The following is an 11,068-nucleotide window of genomic DNA, read 5'->3' as shown; positions in this document are numbered from 1 at the left end:
CAATTAGCAAGTAATATGCAGTCAAATAGGCAATCTCAAACAATTCATGTAGTATGCTTATGATGCATGCCTGTCCCTAGTGGCTGATGATATCATCTGTGGATTATAGAGCCAACCCGACAAGTCCTGGTAGCTAACCATTGGACTGTCCCTCTGTCGTGCATCCCCAACTCGAGTTATACTCATCATAAACTTGATCATAATCATGATCCATATCCATCACCCTCACTGGTGGATATTTATCCATCACCATCACTGGTGAATATTTATGGGGGCGAGCTCATCCGGGCCTTTCACAGTGCCCGGCCACACTTACGACATTGGGTTAACAGAGCTTCGAGTCTCAACCTGGAGCACATGGTGGCTAGCCATTGCTACTACCCAGGGAAACCCTCATCTCCAATGGTGGAAGTGCAAACATACACAATTCAATCAACAGCATATATGCATTTATACTTGGCCATAAACATGGCTTCGCCGTAACACGGCAATAATCTAGCCATCCGGCTCACAGTTAAATCCATAACCCGCCAATTCATTAACAATTATGGCCCTTCGGCCCATGGCATAACAAGCACTTCCACCGCCATTCTCTGCATCTCACATAATCATCTTTGATCCTCAATGATCATTCATTTTTTCCCTTGCTTCACTCGCAAGTTACCACAGTCACTAGCCCTTTTTCTCATGCTAGGCATATCATAATGATTTAAGACATAAGTAGTGAGATCGGAGGCTTAGAAGTATGAAATTTGGCTTTTAAAACTCAAAAATCAACTTTGGGATGAAAACAGGGCCACGCGTACACACACTCCACGCGCACGCGTGGATGGCCTTAAAAACTTCTCGACGCGCAAGCGTCATACGCGCGAATGCGCGGATTGAAAATTAGCCAAACGACGCGCAAGCGTCAGCCACGCGTACGCGTGGGTGCTCTTGCGCCCCAGGCACAAAACTGGCACAACTCTCTGGAAAATGGCTGGGCATTGGGTGCAGCACATTCGGCGCGCCCGCGAGGGGTCATTCTGCTAATAATTTTCTAAGTTAAAAGCTGTAGAATTCACAGATTCAAACCCCAATCTTTCGACGGTCATAACTCTCTCATTTTAAATCATTTTTCACCCGTTCTTCGAATGGCATGGACATCCCGGATCCAATTTCATTTCTAAACAGATTTGGCACAAATCAGAGATCCGTAGTCCAAGTTATGTCCCGTCAAAGTATGCCCAAAAACTATGTTTTCATTCAAAACCACAAAGTGCCATTTTCAAAACAAGCCACTTTCAACTCTTTTCAAAATCAATCAAAACATGCCAATTTCAACCCTTCTCTTTGAAATCATTCGAAATGTACCAAAATCAACAACAAGCCATCCTCAACTCACACATTGACATTTTACCAAAATTTCCAAAACTACCTCCAACCATTTTAACACTTCTTAATCAATGGCTAAAGGACAAACACAATCTCATGTCATACATCCTTCTCATCCCAATTTCCAATAATATTAATTTCCAAATCAACCATCATTATACATGATCAACATCATACTCACCATCAACATGGTACCACCCATCAATTCAACCTCAATCACCCATCAAGCATATATCACAACATGCATTTCTCATACATCACACAATCAAGGCATCAATATTCATAATCACATATATGAACACATCATATATCTCAACTATTCAACAACACCAACAATTCAATGCCTATCTTAGGGCCTCTAGCCTAAGTATTTCCTACCACATTACATATTAGATACGGGAAACTGAAACCATACCTTAGTCAATTTCCCAAGCTCAACCGGAGCACTTCCAAACCACTTGTCCACAAGCTCTCAAGGTATCAACACCTCCAAGAACAGATTTTATCACACAAAACCCTCTTCCAAGCTTTCCAAAATCACCAATCAAGCTCCAATATTCACATATACACAACCTAAGCCACAATCATCATACCCATACACAACATCTCAATGCCCAAACCTCATAGAACAACAAATTACACTAGGGTTGAGAATCTTACCACACCCAAGGTCCAAAGAGACAAGATTAACCTTCTCCTTCAAGAGAGTTGGGTCCTATAACATCAAAGAACCCAAAATCTCAACATTTTTACTCATGAAACTCGAAATCAAGGGCCGGAATTTCGAACAGTAAAACGTGGCTTACCTCAAGATTAATTGTATGGGTTTTGTAGAGCTCTCCACGGTGAACGCGTGGCCGCAAACGGAGCGGCAATCAAAGCTCTAGATCAAAAGTTATGGTGGTTTGAAGATCAAGTGAGAGATAGAACTTGAGAGAGTGTTCTTCCCTCCATGGCCTCCATTTCAGCGTGTTTAGTGTCTCAAATGAGGAAAGAGAGTGCTGAAAACTAGGGTTTTGGTTTAGTTTAGTTGGGCCAAGGGCCCACTTTGGGTCCGGTTGGCCCGGTTTGGCCCGTTCGGTCCAATCTTGGTCCGATTTCTATAAAATTGGTACCGAAATTCTCGTCTCAATTTCCTCTATCATATTAAGCCATAAAAATAACATTTTTGGCTTTCTAGAATAAATTCTCATTTATGGGTTAATTAGCCGTTAATTAACCGGATCTTACATTCTACCCACCTAATTGGGAATTTTGCCCACAAAATTCAAATTCAAATTCAATTACCTGAGAATAAGTGCGGATAATCCGTTCGCATCTCCGACTCAAGTTCCCAGGTGTGTTCCTCAACACCGCCTCGACTCCAAGCCACTTTGACTAATGAAACCTCTTTTTCACGCAACCGTTTGATACTAGTATCATCAATTCTGACTGGAGCCACTGGAAGCGTCAAATCTTCTCTTAACTGAACCGATTCGGGTTCTAACACATGGCTAGCATCAGGAGTGTACTTTCGAAGCTGCGACACGTGAAATACGTCGTGCAGGTTTGAAAGATGGGGTGGTAGAGCCACCCGATACGCCACCGGCCCAATCCTCTCCAAGATCTGAAATGGACCAATGTATCGAGGATTCAACTTCTTTGCTTTAATCGCTCTACCTACTCCTGTGGTCGGAGTAACTTTCAGGAAAACATGATCTTTTGCCTCAAATTCTAAGGGCTTCTGCCTTTGATCGGCATAACTCTTTTGACGACTCTGCGCCGTAAGCATCCTATCTCGGATTTTCTTGACTTGTTCAGTGGTCTCAGCTATCATTTCCGGCCCCAACAAGCCTTTCTCTCCAGCTTCATACCAACATAGTGGAGATTGACATTTTCTCCCATACAAAGCCTCATACGGAGCCATTCCGATGCTCGCATGGTAACTATTATTGTATGCAAACTCTACTAACGGCATATACCGATTCCAACTCGCCGGTTGGTCCAAAACACAAGCTCTCAACATATCCTCTAGTGTTTGGATCGTCCTCTCGGATTGACCATCTGTTTGAGGATGGTACGCTGTACTCAAGCTTAATCGAGTTCCAAAAGCTTTCTGAAATGCACCCCTGATGAGCGGATAATTTATACGCTTTTTGACATTGTTTTTAGTATGTTTTTAGTAGAATCTAGTTACTTTTAGGGATGTTTTTAATAGATTTTATGTTAAATTCACATTTATGGACTTTACTATAAGTTTGTGTGTTTTTCTGTGATTTCAGGTATTTTCTGGCTGAAATTGAGGGACTTGAGCAAAAATCAGATTCAGAGGTTGAAGAAGGACTGCTGATGCTGTTGGATTCTGACCTCCCTGCACTCAAAGTGGATTTTCTGGAGCTACAGAACTCGAAATGGCGCGCTTCCAATTGCGTTGGAAAGTAGACATCCAGGGCTTTCCAGCAATATATAATAGTCCATACTTTGGCCAAGAATAGACGACGTAAACTGGCGTTCAACGCCAGCTTTCTACCCAAATCTGGCATCCAGCGCCAGAAAAGGAGCCAAAACCAGAGTTGAACGCCCAAACTGGCACAAAAGCTGGCGTTCAACTCCACAAATGGCCTCTGCACGTGGAACACTTAAGCTCAGCCCAAACACACACCAAGTGGGCCCCGGAAGTGAATTTATGCATCAATTACTTACTCATGTAAACCCTAGTAGCTAGTTTATTATAAATAGGACCTCTTGCTATTGTATTAGGCATCCTGGATTGTATTTGGATCCTGTGATCTCGTTTAGGGGGCTGGCCATCTCGGCCATGCCTGGACCTTCACTTATGTATTTTCAACGGTAGAGTTTCTACACTCCATAGATTAAGGTGTGGAGCTCTGCTGTTCCTCAAAGATTAATGCAAAGTACTACTGTTTTCTATTCAACTCTTCTTATTTCGCTTCTAAGATATCCATTCGCACCCAAGAACGTGATGAAGGTGATGATTATGTGTGACGCTCATCATCCTTCTCCCTTATGAACGCGTGCCTGACAAACACTTCTGTTCTACATGAATTAAGCTAGAATGAATATCTCTTAGATCTCCTAACCAGAATCTTCGTGGCGTAAGCTAGAATGATGGCGGCATTCAAGAGAATCCGGAAAGTCTAAACCTTGTCTGTGGTATTCCGAGTAGGATTCAATGATTGAATGACTGTGACGAGCTTCAAACTCGCGAGTGCTGGGCGTTAGTGACAGACACAAAAGGAGGGTGAATCCTATTCCAGCATGATCGGGAACCGACAGATGAATAGCCGTGCCATGACAGGGTGCGTGAGCATATTATTCACTGAGAGGAGGGGATGTAGCCACTGACAACGGTGATGCCCTTGCATAAAGCCAGCCATGGAAAGGAGTAAGACTGACTGGATGAAGATAGCAGGAAAGCAGAGGTTCAAAGGAACGAAAAGCATCTCCATTCGCTTATCTGAAATTCCTACCAATGATTTACATAAGTATCTCTATCCCTATTTTATTATATAATATTCGAAAACATCTTTATCACTTTATATCTGCCTGACTGAGATTTACAAGGTGACCATAGCTTGCTTCATACCAACAATCTCCGTGGGATTCGACCCTTACTCACGTAAGGTATTACTTGGACGACCCAGTGCACTTGCTGGTTAGTTGTATCGAAGTTGTGACAAATCATGAATTAAGATCAAAGCACCAAGCTTTGGAGCCATTACCAGGATTTGTTCGAGCCTGGACATCACAATTTCGTGCACCAAGTTTTTGGCGCCGTTGCCGGGGATTGTTCGAGTTTGGACAACTAACGGTTTATCTTGTTGCTCAGATTAGGTAATTTTCTTTTTGTTTTCTTTTCAAAAATTTTTCAAAAATCTTTCAAAAATTCTTCTTTGTTTTAAAAAAAAAAAAGTTTTCAAAAAAAGAAAAAAAATGTTTTCAAAAATAAATTATTCTATGGCTTCAAAATTTTTAAGAATGAATTCTAGTGTTTCATGAAATATGTTGAATCATATCTGGCTGTAAAGCCATACCCAAACTACTTTGGGATTGGTATTCAACTAATCACTCCAGCCCATGTAATTATATGCTAAAGCTTGGCTGGCTGTTAAGCCATGCCAGACCCTTTGATTGGAGCTTTAAGACTAACATGGCAAGATTCCTGGAATTCATATTAAAAATTTTGGAATCCGTATTTTTCCTTTTTCTAAATAATTTTTCGAAAAATATAAAATAAAAAATCCAAAAAATTTTTTAGAAAATCACAAAAATAAAAAATATTTCATGTTTCTTGTTTGAGTCTTGAGTCATATCATAAGTTTGGTGTCAATTGCATGTGCATCTTGCATTTTTCGAAAATTTCATGCATTCATGGTGTTCTTCATGATCTTCAAGTTGTTCTTGGTAAGTCTTCTTGTTTGATCTTGATGATTTTTTGTTTTGTGTCTTTTCATGTTTATCATATGCATTCTTGAATTCTTAGTGTGTAAGCATTAAAGAATTCTAAGTTTGGTGTCTTGCATGTTTTCTTTGCATTAAAATTTTTTCAAAATTGTGTCTATGATGTTCATCTTGACATTCATGGTGTTCTTGGTGTTCATCTTGACATTCATAGCTTTCTTGCATGCATTCATTGTTTTGATCTAAAAATTTCATGCATTGCATAATTTTCATGATTTCATAAAAATTTCAAAAAAAAAAAATTATCTTTCCCTTTTTCTCTCATCAAATTCGAAAATTTGAGTTGACTTTTTCAAAAGTTTTTAAAATCAAATTGTTTCTTATGAGTCAAATCAAATTTTCAATTTGAAAATCTTATCTTTTTAAAATCTTTTTCAAAAATCAAATCTTTTTCAAAATTCTTAGTTATTTTCGAAAATTTCAAAAATATTTTTCAAAAATATTTTACTTATTTTTATATCAAATTTTCGAAAATAACATAATCAATTAATGTTTTGATTCAAAAATTTGAAGTTTGTTACTTGCTTGTTAAGAAAGATTCAAACTTTAAGTTCTAGAATCATATCTTGTGATTTCTTGTGAATCAAGTCATTAATTGAGATTTTAAAAATCAAATCTTTTTCAAAACTAATCTCTATCATATCTTTTCAAAAATATCTTCTCATCTTATCTTTTTCAAAAATTTGATTTTCAAAATATCTTTTCTAACTTCCTAACTTCTTATCTTTTCAAAATTGATTTTCAAAATTTGTTTCAACTAACTAACTAACTTTTTGTTTGTTTCTTAACTTTTTCAAAACTACCTAACTAACTCTCTCTCTCTAATTTTCGAAAATATCTTCCCTCTTTTTCAAAAATTTCTTTTTTATTAACTAATTATTTTTATTTTTTATTTAAAAAAAAATTTTTTTTTCGAAAAAAAATACTAACCTTTTTCAAAAACAATTTTCAAAAATCACTAACTCTTTTTCAAAAATTGTTTTCGAAAATTCACTTCCCCCTCTCATCTTCTTCTATTTGTTTATTGATATACTAACATCTTTCCTTCAACTCTCCAAAAATCCGAACCCCCTCTCTCTCTGAGTTCAGATTTTCTTCCCTTCTTTTCTTCTACTAACACAAGGATCCCTATACTGTGGTATAAAGGATCCATATTATTATTACTATTTTTTCTGTGCCATCTTCTTTGTCATATGAGCAGGAGCAAGGACAAGAACATTCTTATTAAAGCAGATCCAAAACCTGAAAGGACTCTGAAGAAAAAATTAAGAGAAGCTATAAATACAACAATCCAGAGATAACCTTTCAGAAATTTTCGAACAGGAAAAGGAGATGGCAGTCAAAAATAATAATAATATAAGGAAGATGCTTGGTGACTTCACTGCACCTAATTCCAATTTACATGGAAGAAGCATCTCCATTCCTGCCATTGGAGCAAACAACTTTGAGCTGAAACCTCAATTAGTTTCTCTGATGCAGCAGAACTGCAAGTTTCATGGACTTCCATCTGAAGATCCTTTTCAGTTCTTAACTGAATTCTTGCAGATATGTGATACTGTGAAGACTAATGGAGTAGATCCTGAAGTCTACAGGCTCATGCTTTTCCCCTTTGCTGTAAGAGACAGAGCTAGATTATGGTTGGATTCTCAACCCAAAGACAGCCTGAACTCTTGGGATAAGCTGGTCACGGCTTTCTTAGCCAAGTACTTTCCTCCTCAAAAGCTGAGCAAGCTTAGAGCTGATGTTCAAACCTTCAGACAGAAAGAAGGTGAATCCCTCTATGAAGCTTGGGAAAGATACAAACAGTTGACCAAAAAGTGTCCTTCTGACATGCTTTCAGAATGGACCATCCTGGATATATTCTATGATGGTTTATCTGAGCTATCAAAAATGTCACTGGACACCTCTGCAGGTGGATCCATTCACCTAAAGAAAATGCCTGCAGAAGCTCAAGAACTCATTGACATGGTTGCTAATAACCAGTTCATGTACACTTCTGAAAGGAATCCTGTGAATAATGGGACGCCTATGAAGAAGGGAGTTCTTGAGATTGATACTTTGAATGCCATATTGGCTCAGAACAAAATATTGACTCAGCAAGTCAATATGATCTCTCAGAGTCTGTATGGAATGCAAGCTGCATCCAACAGTACTCAAGAGGCTTCTCCTGAAGAAGAAGCTTATGATCCTGAGAACCCTGCAATAGCAGAGGTAAATTACTTAGGTGAACCTTATGGAAACACCTATAACTCAACATGGAGAAATCATCCAAATTTCTCATGGAAGGATCAAAAGCCCCAACAAGGCTTTAATAATGGTGGAAGAAACAGGTTTAGCAATAGCAAGCCTTTTCCATCATCAACTCAGCAACAGACAGAGAACTCTGAACAAAATGCTTCTAATTTAGCAAATCTAGTCTCTGATCTATCTAAGGCCACTGTAACTTTCATGAATGAAACAAGGTCTTCCATTAGAAATCTGGAAGTACAAGTGGGCCAGCTGAGTAAAAGGATCACTGAAATCCCTCCTAGTACTCTCCCAAGCAATACAGAAGAGAACCCAAAAGGAGAGTGCAAGGCCATTGACATAAGCGCCATGGCCGAACCTGTGAGGAGAGGAGAGGACGTGAATCCCAAGGAGGAAGACCCCCTGGGACGTCCAGTGGTCAATAAGGAGCTTCCCTCTGAGGAACCAAAGGAATCTGAGACTCATCTAGAGACCATAGAGATTCCATTGAACCTCCTTATGCCCTTCATGAGCTCTGATGAGTATTCCTCTTCTGAAGAGAATGAGGATGTTACTGAAGAGCAAACTGCCAAGTTTCTTGGTGCAATCATGAAGCTGAATGCCAAATTATTTGGCATTGATACTTGGGAAGTTGAACCTCCCTTGTTCATCAATGAACTAAGTGATCTGGATCAACTGACATTGCCTCAGAAGAGACAGGATCCTGGAAAGTTCATAATACCCTGTACCATAGGCACCATGATTTTTAAGGCTCTATGTGACCTTGGTTCAGGAATAAACCTCATGCCCCTCTCTGTAATAGAGAAACTGGGAATCTATGGGGTGCAAGCTGCTAAAATCTCACTAGAGATGGCAGACAGCTCAAGAAAACAGGCTTATGGACAAGTAGAAGATGTATTAGTAAAGGTTGAGGGCCTTTACATACCTACTGATTTCATAGTCCTGGATACTGGAAAGGAAGAGGATGAATCCATCATCCTAGGAAGACCTTTCCTGGCCACTGCAAGAGCTGTGATTGATGTTGACAGAGGTGAAATAGTCCTTCAATGGAATGAGGACTCCCTTGTATTTAAAACTCAAGGATCTCCCTCTGCAACCATGAAGAGGAAGCATGAAAAGCTTCTCTCAAAGCAGAGTCAACCAGAGCCCCCACAGTCAAACTCTAAGTTTGGTGTTGGGAGGCCACAACCAAACTCTAAGTTTGGTGTTGAACTCCCATATCCAAACTCTAAGTTTGGTGTTGGAGAGTCTCAACAAAGCTTTGCACATCTGTGAGGCTCCATGAGAGCCCACTGTCAAGCTATTGACATTAAAGAAGCGCTTGTTGGGAGGCAACCCAATGTTTATCTAATTCTTATTTTTATTGTTTTTCATGTTTTCTTAGGTTCATGATCATGTGGAGTCACAAAATAAACAAAAAAAAATAAAAAACGGAATCAAAAACAGCAGAAGAAAAATCACACCCTGGAGGAGCATCTGTCTGGCGTTCAAACGCCAGAATAGAGCATAGTTCTGGCGCTGAACGCCCAGAACAAGCATGGTTCTGGCGTTCAACGCCAGAAATGGCAGCAAAGGGGCGTTGAACGCCCAAAATGGGCACCAACCTGGCGCTGAACGCCCAGAGTTGTGTGCAAGGGCATTTTGCATGCCTAAATTGGTGCAGGGATGTAAATGCCTTGACACCTCAAGATCTGTGGACCCCACAGGATCCCCACCTACCTTCACTCACTCTCTTCTCTTTTCTCAATCATCCTCTATTCCCAATAAACACTCATCCCTTCTGTCTTCCATTTACCACTCACACCCATACACCCACTTACCTTCAAAAATTCAACATCTCTTCCCCACCCAATCCCACCCATATGGCCGAATACACACAGCCATCCATCTCCTCCATATCCTCTTCTTCTTCTATTCTTTCTTCTTTTGCTCGAGGGCGAGCAACATTCTAAGTTTGGTGTGGTAAAAGCATAGCTTTTTTGTTTTTTCCATAACCATTGATGGCACCTAAGGCCAGAGAAACCTCTAGAAAGAGGAAAGGGAAGACAAAAGCTTCCATCAAGGGTCTATAGCTCAGTGGTAGAACATTTGACTGCAAATCAAGAGATCCCTGAGATACCTCAGGGGATACATTTTCTTCCACACAATTATTGGAAGCAACTAAGGGTGGAACATCAAGAGCACTCCATCATCCTTCATGAAATCAGAGAAGATCTAAAAGCAATGAAGGAGGAGCAACAAAGACAAGGAAGAGACATAGAAGAGCTCAAGGACATCATTGGTTCCTCAAGAAGGAAACGCCACCATTACTAAGGTGGATTCATTCCTTGTTCTTATTTCTTCTGTTTTTCGTTTTCTATGTTATGTGCTTATCTATGTTTGTGTCTTCATTACATGATCATTAGTAGTTAGTAACTTTGTCTTAAAGTTATAAATGTCCTATGAATCCATCACCTCTCTTAAATGAAAAATGTTTTAATTCAAAAGAACAAGAAGTACATGAGTTTCGAATTTATCCTTGAACTTAGTTTAATTATATTGATGTGGTGACAATGCTTCTTGTTTTCTGAATGTATGCTTGAACAGTGCATATGTCTTTTGAAGTTGTTGTTTAAGAATGTTAAATATGTTGGCTCTTGAAAGAATGATGACTAGGAGACATGTTATTTGATAATCTGAAAAATCATAAAAATGATTCTTGAAGCAAGAAAAAGCAGCAAAGAACAAAGCTTGCAGAAAAAAAAAATAGGCAAAAAAAAATAGAAAGAAAAAGAAAAAGCAAGCAGAAAAAGCCAAAGCTCTTAAAACCAAGAGGCAAGAGCAAAAAGCCAATAACCCTTAAAACCAAAAGGCAAGGGCAAATAAAAAGGATCCCAAGGCTTTGAGCATCAGTGGATAGGAGGGCCTAAAGGAATAAAATCCTGGTCTAAGCGGCTAAACCAAGCTGTCCCTAACCATGTGCTTGTGGCGTGTAGGTGTCAAGTGA

At 39.3% G+C, this 11,068-nt stretch overlaps 1 non-coding gene across 1 annotated transcript; it reads right to left on the bottom strand.

Moving 5' to 3' along the window:
* Positions 1-7,563: 7,563 nt before the first annotated feature.
* LOC112773608 (small nucleolar RNA R71) lies at positions 7,564-7,671 on the bottom strand. The gene has a single exon (XR_003188150.1). It is a non-coding gene; the product is annotated as a small nucleolar RNA R71 (small nucleolar RNA).
* Positions 7,672-11,068: the final 3,397 nt, after the last annotated feature.

The sequence above is a fragment of the Arachis hypogaea genome, chromosome 18 (assembly GCF_003086295.3).
Source record: "Arachis hypogaea cultivar Tifrunner chromosome 18, arahy.Tifrunner.gnm2.J5K5, whole genome shotgun sequence".
NCBI lineage: Eukaryota > Viridiplantae > Streptophyta > Magnoliopsida > Fabales > Fabaceae > Arachis > Arachis hypogaea.
This window is presented reverse-complemented; position numbering and strand designations above follow the sequence as displayed.